The 9,730-nt window shown below is 37.2% G+C and overlaps 1 pseudogene; it reads left to right on the forward strand.

Annotated features, from left to right (window-relative positions):
• LOC102875337 overlaps positions 1–2,593 on the forward strand; it is a 3,817-nt pseudogene extending 1,224 nt beyond the window's left edge.
• Positions 2,594–9,730: the final 7,137 nt, after the last annotated feature.

Here is a 9,730-nt window from a genome sequence, read left to right on the forward strand (position 1 = left end):
GGCACATAACAACAACATAACAATAATAATTCATGATTGAGAATCTGACAGTAGACATATGTAGGAAAGCACCTGTTTGAAAGAAAATTACTTTCATTGTAGCATTCATCTTGTATGCATTCTAATAACTATTGTCTAAATCTCTTTTCCTCTATAACATTCGTTTGGTAGTATTCTTTTCTTAGAAACACATTTTTCTCTTCATGTTTTATTACTCTGGTTACCCTTTCTTACTTGTTGCCTTCCTCAGAAATCTGAAATTACTCTCCATTTTTACATCTTTTAAAATTTCTTTTTATTCTAAACTTTTTGTACAGCTGTATTTGATATATTTATTATTCATTACTATTACTACTAGTTAGTACCTGAAATCTTTAAGAACCATTAGAAAGAATAGTTTACAAAATAAGCCTTTTTTCATTTAAAAAGTAGACATTGACAGTCTACTTAAGTAGATATCCAAGAATGAACTTCAGAAAAACATATGGTATACTATTTAATTATTCATAATTTCATATTTTGAGACTGTGACTTTTATCATAAATGTATTAAATGTCTTCACAAAACTCTGATTTTTTTATTTAAAAAAATTTAAGAACTGAAATACATGTGGTGCTTAATACTTAAAAAAAGGGGCTTTAAATATAGTTGCAATTAGATAATGTATAGTTCCAATGTATTTTATACATTAACGGTAGGCTGATAGGTTTATTTTTAAATATTTCTTACCATATGACTATTCCTGGTATTTTAAGGTAAGTGATCTATTATTTATAGCACAGGAAGTAATTTTTAAAAACAAACACTGTAACTTCTTAAACATCCTCAATTAATATGAATTTATTTGTACACTTTAAACTCTTTTGTGTTCATTTACTTTGGGCATAGTGAGTCCGTGGAGAAGGTCTCACTGCTGGACTGAAGAATGGGGGGAAATGTATAGATTTTAATAAAAATAGTATTTTCTTGTTATATATTTGAAGTAAAATTCATATGTAGAAATTCTGTAAATTGGGGAGACTTCCCAGAATGGATGGTGAGAGTTGGGGGGAGCCGTGTCTGGCCAGATTATGCACAGAGGTGCACTCCCTCCTACTTCCTCACCTGACTCAATTAGCTTAATGGGGCTAGAAATGGGTGATGGAAACCACTTTCTATGATATTTTGGGGTCCCAGTGTCACTCAGGAAGAGTTGAAAAAAAGTTTATAGTAAACTGGTCTTGAAATAACCATACTGATAAGATTTCCTAAGCTCATGACGTTCTTTCTGAAGCAAAGTAAAGGGAAGTATAAAGGAAGAGAACAGGCCATCTGAGAGTGTGGCGCATGTGGTGGTTTTCCTGACCCTTGGACATCTTTGATATTGTTTTTGGAGTTGGTGAAAGAATGCAGAAAGAAGAAAGGAGAGGAAAAAATGTCCTTCATCTCTCAGAAACATTAGAAGACTTATCTAATGCTGCAACAAGAAAACTAGCTTTGCAAAAGAATGTCATTTGTGACAAGTGTGAAGGCCAGTGAGGTAAGAAAGGAGCGGTAGAATGCTGTCCTAATTGCTGATGTAATTGTTGTAGTGTTGTAATGTGCTGTCGAGTCAGAACTGACCCATAGCTGACCCTCCACCAGGTTTTCAGAGGCAATAAATCAGATAGAAGGAGACTGCCCATTCTTCTTCCGTAGAACAGCCGATGAATTTGAGTTACATCATTTGGGATTGCAGCACACCTTACCGCTCTTGTTGTTGTTGTTGTTATTGTTGTGTGCCTTTCAGTCACAACAAACCCATAGCTGACCCTCCAGCAAGTTTTTAGAGACAGTTAATTAGACAGGGAAGATATTTCCTAACCTTCTTCCATGGAGCAGCTGGTGGACTTGAACCTTGTACCTTCAAGACTACAGTACAGATTTTTACCACTAGACCACTACATTGCTGAGGGACTAGCCTGCAAATAAGAATTCACCAGATTGGACCTGGAATGGTTTAGCAAATCTAGTCTGAGTGCATGAGTGCCAAGGGCCATGTGGAGTGGACCATCCCTAAAGATGGATGTAAGAGCTGCAATGGAAGGAAGATAGTTTGAGAGAATAAGATTATAGAAGTTCATATTGACAGAGGCATAAAAGATGATCAGAAGATAATATTTCACAGTGAAGGAGAGTGATAGCCAATAGTGAAGCTAGGACTTGGAGCCATGAGATATTATTGTTTTTGATCAGAAGAATCATTTCATTTTTACTAGACAAGGAGACCTTTTCATGTGTATGGACATAGCTGGTTGTGAAGCCTTACCTGCCTTCTAAAAGCCATTATCTACTCTTGACAAATGAACCATAGACATCACCTCTTATCCAAGTCAGATTGCCAAGCCTGAGGATATCAAATGGATGATAAAGGCAGGAATGCCGATTTATCATAGACCATATAATAAAGGACATTAAATAATTGAATTTTAGGTTAACCTTAAAAGAATGGCTTTCTCTTCCCAATAAACTGTCTCTGTTGGAAAAACTGTTATTTCAGAAGAAATAGGTAAAAGAGACTGAAGAAACAGATGCGGTAGAATTGGTGGACTTTGATCCAAACCAGGATGAATGAGGCAGTTCATTAGAGAGACATTGGAGGAGGATGACCGTCCGCCAGAGGTAGGGCTCAAGGTTAGACCCTTGTGTGGGGGCCACTGGTAACACTCTGCTAGCATTTGATATCCAGGAAGTGCATAAATGAAGGAATGTAATCATGATATGCTCACTATTTAGCTATTAATTTTAACCAACTATAGTAGTGTCTTAAATGAATGAACTCATATAAAACCTGAAAAAAAATCTGCATGTTGATTTTCAGTGACTTCCATTCTTTCTCTATAAATGATCTTTTACTTATACATTATCTTCTTTACTAATACTAGTTCATATTTCTCATATGCTCTTCTTTGCATAGCCAAAGAAATGGTTTTAAATGTTTTTGCAGCTATTTAAAAAGTAAAACATTAAATAGTAGAAATGAAGTGCACTAGTTAAAAGAACAGTCAGTATTAAGCTAATCACTAAGGGATTAGGGAAAGTCACTATTAAGCTATAGGTTTTGTTTTTAAATATTTCATATTATATTATTCTGCATATTTAAAATTTTGCTTATATAAAATTAATATTAAAATTAAAAAATACATTATGTTTGACCTCATTTAACTTTTTCAACATTCAGTCAGTTAAAAGATTTGTAAGATGTTTAATTACCAAATAGTATGATCATTATTCATCTCATCATTTGATATATAATGTCAACTGAATTGCCTCCCTGGAGTGTACTGTTTTTCACAGATCAATAGATTTACTAAGAGCTTGAAGGAGAGCTTTAAACATTCATTGAAAAGAAGGGAAAATTTATCCCTCTTGTAAAATGGCTTATGTAGTCATTTTATCAGCTTCATAATTATTTTATTTACTTCTGTGAAGAAATCTTCTTATAACAATAGTTTCAGAGTATTACAGTTCCTTTAAGTAAATTAAATTATACTGTTAATCAGATTGCTTTTACTCAGATGCGCTGAAAACTATGGAGCAGAGTAATACTGAGGTAGATTTCTTGAATTAATCCTGCTTTTCATCTAGAATGACTTCCATTTACAATATGACTGTAAACATACATCATCTTTAAAATGTGTCATAAAAATTGAATTAATATTCCATCATGTTATTATGCACTTAAGAGCAAATCGTTACCAAAAAAGTTCTCAGGAAAAGAAAGAAAATGATTTCTTCTTTCCCATCAATTCTTTGAATGCTCATTAATCCTGAACAAATCTCACTGTGAAGGGCAGTTGATAACGAAATCATCTGTGTACATATACATTGGAATATTATTTAACCCCAAAGAAAAATTAATTTTCTCTATGAAATAGAAGACTCTTGCAAGCAGTATGATATATGAAAGAAAACAGACAGAAAAGAACTAATATATAATTCCACTTTTATAAGATACTCAGAATAGACAGTTAAGTAGAAATTGAGAATTTACTCGTGGCTACTAGAGGCTACGGAGTGGGGGTTAAATGAGAAGTTATTTATTGATGGGTACAGTTTCATTAGGGATAATGGAAAAGATTAGAAAAGTTTAAAAAAGGTAGACATTTCTAAAAATAAAATTAAAGATAATAACATTTTTATTGTTACTCACTGATTGATTCACTGATTACATTATCATTGAGTCAGAGCCAACTCCTGACTGACCCTCCAGAAGGTTTTCGTAGTCTGTAAATTGTAGGGAAGGAGATTTCCCGTCTTTCTCTCATGGAGTAATTGAAGGCTTCAGACTGCATTGGATTTGTTGTATACTTTGCCAGGAAGGGCTATTCCTTGAAAAGGTAGATGGTCAGTGGAAGAGAGAAAGACCTTTAAGGAGGTAGATTGACACAGTGCCTACAGCAATAGGCCCAAGTGTGCCAGAGATAGTGAGGATGGTACAGGATAAAACAGGGTTTGTGGGTTGGGAGGAGAACAGGATAAGAGTGGATAGATAATGACCACTGCATTGGAACAGATGAAAGAAATGGAAATGGATAGTTGATTAGGATATATGCTGTATGATTAGATAGATGATAAATGGATATATGATTAGGCATTATAAGTACAACAGCCGCCCAGAGATGTATATCTTTGCAAAGAGGACGGTGAGGGTGGGGTGCGATATTTGTGCAACAATGAGTGAATATGAAAAAGTAAGTGAGCTGGGAGAGGGGGAAGGGAGGGCAAGAGGGTAACGTGCAACAATGGATGAATGAAAATCTAATTTTTCTGTACATTTTCATTAAAATCACAATTGAAATAAAATTTTATTTAAAACCAAAAAAGACAAGGCTTCAGATCTATCGTTCTGAGGGCTGCTATGAGTGGTCGATGGCCCCTAACACAATCACTACTATTGGGTGGACAGTGTAATTCATTACCAACTAGAACCCCAAAAGTCCAGTTACTGATTACTTTTCTAATTACTTTGTCTAAATCATTCATCTTATTGCCATTGAGTCAGAATCAACTCATAACTGACACTACAGAGAGTTTCTAAGACTGCAAATTATACAGTAGGAGATTGCCCACCTATCTCACACAGATTAACTCATTTAGTATGTTAATCTTATGAAGTAGTTAATTACAGTTTCATTTTATAGATAGCTTAAAGAGATGGAGTCTCCAGGAATAAGGAAATATATTTTATTTGATAATTCATTGTTTCATATTTTACAGCTACAGCAGTTATCAGAGGTGGATTGATTCAGTGACTGGGGTAATCGGGATGGGTGTGTCAGAGGCAATGCGGTTGGCACAGGATAGAGCAGGGTTTAGGGCTGTTGTACATAGGGTCACTATGAGTCGCAAACGACTTGACGGCACATAACAACAACCACAGCAATTATCACTTGGCCAGTAAAAAGGTGCATGATTGTCAATCTTTAAATTGTTGAAAGCTAAAAATAGGACATAGTTAACTCTCAGGAGTCACAATAGTTTGACCAAACTTAGTTGATTACCTGCAGCGGGAGCATTGTAATCGGAAAAGGTATCTGCAACAGTGATACACCAGTAGTAGCGTTGGAAGAGTATAAAGTCCGGTGAAGGCAGTGGACCAAGAGATAGTGGACTCAATGTTGTTGGAAAACTATTCTCTGTGGTTCTATTAGGTTTCAAATATCTTACAAGCCGAGGCACTGCTTGCCATTTTCCCCTCAGAATATCATTTCAGGAATATTAGCAGGCTTGTTCACTATTAATATAAAGTCAGCATCTACCTATGGGGTGAAAATCTCATTCATTGTCATCAAGTCCGTTCTAACTCACAGAGACCTTCCATAAGGTTTTTGAGGTTTATAAATCTTAATAGAAGGAAACTGCTCTTCCTTCCCCTGTGCACCTGCTGGTAGATCCACACCTTAAAAGGTACCTGGCACTTTTGCTTAGCAGTGCAGCAGTCTATGGATTGCACCACATGAGCTCCTTGGGATAAAGATCAGATGGAGCTAATTCCTTTGATTAGACTATAACTTCCTTCTTTAAATTTAGTATACCTCTCCTATAACACAACTCATTATATTTATAGTTGTTACATAGTGTTCTCTTCACACTGTCAAAATCAAAGCTCAGAATACTGACTAAAATGATTGATACAGTGACTGGGGCTTTAGGGTTGGTGTGTTGGAATTAGTGAGACTGATTGAGGACAGGAAGGGCTTAGAGCTGCTGTACGTATAGTTGTTATACATTGCAAGTGACTCAATGGCACACAACAACAATAACATACTATAACAGGTTTGGAAGCAGGAGTGGCATCCATTCCCAAAACAATATACCTCCGGAAACTCTATGAACTTTGATAAATGTCAATTGTTGTAAGAGGGGCTTCAGACCTTTTGTTCATATGGTTGCTATGAATCATGCTGTACTCGAAGGCAACCAACATCAACAGCACAACAACAATAAAAAACAAACAACAACCCAAAGGTCATTAGCATTGAATTGGAATAGACTCAGAGCTGATAATACAAGTCGAATTTTGAGAGGCTGTAAATCATCAGGGAGGAGAGTGTCCATCTTTCTTTTGAAAAGTGAACTGATACACGTGAACAGCCAGATTCACACTGATTTGAGACGCCTTTGGTTAGCACCATACCTCATTACATATCATGCTAGCAGAAACACAGTTCTTTATAAACTCTACACGAAATTAGGCATTCTTCACCAAAACAAATGGACCACCTTTTAGCTATTATTCAAGTCTGGTAGGTAGTGCAAGCTTCTGCATCAGAAATATGTGGTCTTACTGTGTGTATAATGATGATGTGTACAGTGTCATGACTGATGTGGTGTTTGATCCTGATAGCAGTGGCGGTGGTCTGTGGACTTCTTAAATGAATGATCTAGACTGCCTGTTTATTCCCCAGAGTTCAAAGTGTTAAGGTCCAACCTATCTTTAATCTGTTAATATGTAATCTTCCAAAATTTTGGTGTAACAGGCCAATAGCCAAAATAGGTTTCATAGCCCCTTACTTTCACTTCTGCAAAGTGACTGTCTGGGTATATGCTAATGGCTTGAATAAGTTGGGTGAGAACATACAAGTGAGGTATGTTGATAAAACCGATGGGATTTGTCAGTCTTGGCATCTTGCTGGATTTGAACTGAGAAGGTTTACAGACAGACTAAGGGAATTTTACAAGTAGTAAGTGAGAAGCAGCAGAGAATGCATTGTATGTCCTTGAGGCCAAAGAAATTCATGTGCCAGTCAGACAGGGACCTGGACAAGAGCAAAAGCTGCAATGGAGAACTCCAGACTTCTGCTCCATGGAGCTAGAGCCGAGAGCTTTCCTCAACCTTTCTAGAGGACTAAGGATGATGAAAAGACACCATAACTGGCATGACTGAGACTCTCTTTGTAACACTGGGAGCATGCCTGAGAAGCTGCCTTCATTGAAGAGCTGAGTCTTATGTCTAACCTGAAGTGCAACCTGTTCACTCCCCTAACAAGTGTCATCATCATGAGTATAGTTCTGTTGAGTTCTGTGTGACCATTTCGGGGGATTAGCAGACCCAGTAGTAAAGCACCGAGAACCCTCAGAGGGACCATTGAATTAGTAGAAATGAGTGTATGAGGGTGAGAGGTCCATATAGGAATCTGTTCAGAGCTATTGTTTAATATGACTTTCCCCCCTTGTGTCACTGGAGGTCAGGCTCTTGCAACCTGCATTCATTTTACGCAGACTTTATCTAGCAAACCAAACAGTAAATAACCTACGTAACCTCATTACCTTCCCATTTAACCAGACTATCGGAGGAGCAAGTCCAGGAATTTAGGGGAATCACTTTGATTTGAGGATCCCATTGAGACAGTGTTGGCCTATTGCAAACAGGGATGCCATATCATAGTCATATCATATCATATCATATCATATCATATCATATATCTCATAGCCACATCATCACAGTCATGTTATGTTGTTGTTGTTGTTGTTAAGTGCCGTCGAGTTGCAGGCGACTCATAGTGACCCTATGAAGGAGAGTCCTTGATGTTTGGGTGCCTTTTATCCCCTCTCCAGGTTTATAGGGTTTCCGGAGGCAACCTATTATGGAAGTGGACGCCACTCCTCCTTCCACGCTTGTTTAATTGGGGAGCTCCACCCCACTCTCAGTCTGCATTGGGTAGCCAACCATTAACACATTTGACACATCCGTGTCACAGTTATAGTCATATCATATCATCATATCATATATATCATATATACAAGACTTCCTGAGGTCACGTTTTAGAACAAACACATTACCACTGAGTAGAGTCCAAATCATGTTAGTACTACATTGGATTTCTGAGACAGTATATTTTTTGAAAAGAAGACTACCAGTTTTTCTCCAGAGGAGCACTTGGTGGATTTGAACTGCCAGCCTTTCAGTTGCCTTTCAGTTAATAGTGAAAAATATATAACACACTATGGCACTAGAGTTTCCTTAGGAGAGTGGAGCTCTAGTTGAATAATCCAGAAATAATAATTTGTACCACTAACCGAAAGATGGTTCCTCTCTGGGGGTTCAAATCTGCTCGCAGCTCCTCAGAATAAAAAGAACAGTCTTCTCCCTTTTGATTCACAGCTTTGGAAAACCCACTGGAGAGTCGACTCTTTGAAAAAAAAAAAAGAACAACAATTTATTAGCTTCCTTTCTGCATCAGGCAGGTGGCACTGTTTTACTGGAAATGATCTTCTGAACACTGTAGCCATTATATGTTTAATTAGAGCTATAATTTTTCTTCCTCTCATTTGGTACTACTGCTGGACAGCCTGGTGAGGACAGGAAAGTGAGATGAAGGGAATGTGTTTTCATATCTCTTTATGCTGCTTCTAGATGGGAGAATATCTTCTGATACTTACAGGGACAAACACAGTGCCATGGAGTTGACTTCTGACTCATAGGAACCCTCCATTGGGTTTCTGAGGCTGTAAATCCTTATAAGAGAAAACCATTCCTCGTTCTTCTGTGGAGTACCTAGGAGACTCAAACCATTGCTTTTGGTTAGCATCATAACATATAACAAGACATGCTATCAGTGATCCTTCATTTCAAAGACAGAAGGATACAAACAAGTTCAATAACATACTTCAGAGAAATGAAAATTGGACATAGAGTTGGCCATAAGCTATGTAATACAGACATTTAATGGAACACATGTCTGGAAACCATGCTTCCCTAGGTGAGAGCACAGAGATGAAAACGGTGAGATAGGAGATTGTGTGGAGCCAGAGGAAGAAGTATAAAAAGAAGCCAATTTTTAGCCCTTTATTCACCTACATCCAATACCCTATTCTTATTCTCAGCCACTTTAGGTTGCAGCAGGTACTATGTGTATACGTGTGATGACTCTTTGCAATTAGATAAGGCTTTGTATTGATGCTCACTTTTGAGTGTCCACATGTTGGCTATTCAGACAAATGAACTTTCAGTGTTTTGCCCAAATTTCCCTGTTAGATAGTAAGGTCCACAGTATAGGCAACATTTATTGTCCCTTCAGAAGCTGTTTTATTTAGGAACCACAGTGGTATTGCCTTTTGCCTGTGGATGCTGAGTTTCTTGTTCTAGTTTCATCAAAATAACTTTCCTGAAGAATGCCGTTGTTATTGTTATGTACCTCTGAGTCAGACTCAAACCTTCAGTGGGCTTATGGAGGTTGTAAATCACACAGGAAGAGAGTGCCTATTT

Source organism: Elephantulus edwardii, unplaced genomic scaffold (assembly GCF_000299155.1).
Source record: "Elephantulus edwardii isolate Elephantulus edwardi_28Jun2011 unplaced genomic scaffold, EleEdw1.0 scaffold00022, whole genome shotgun sequence".
NCBI classification, from domain to species: domain Eukaryota; kingdom Metazoa; phylum Chordata; class Mammalia; order Macroscelidea; family Macroscelididae; genus Elephantulus; species Elephantulus edwardii.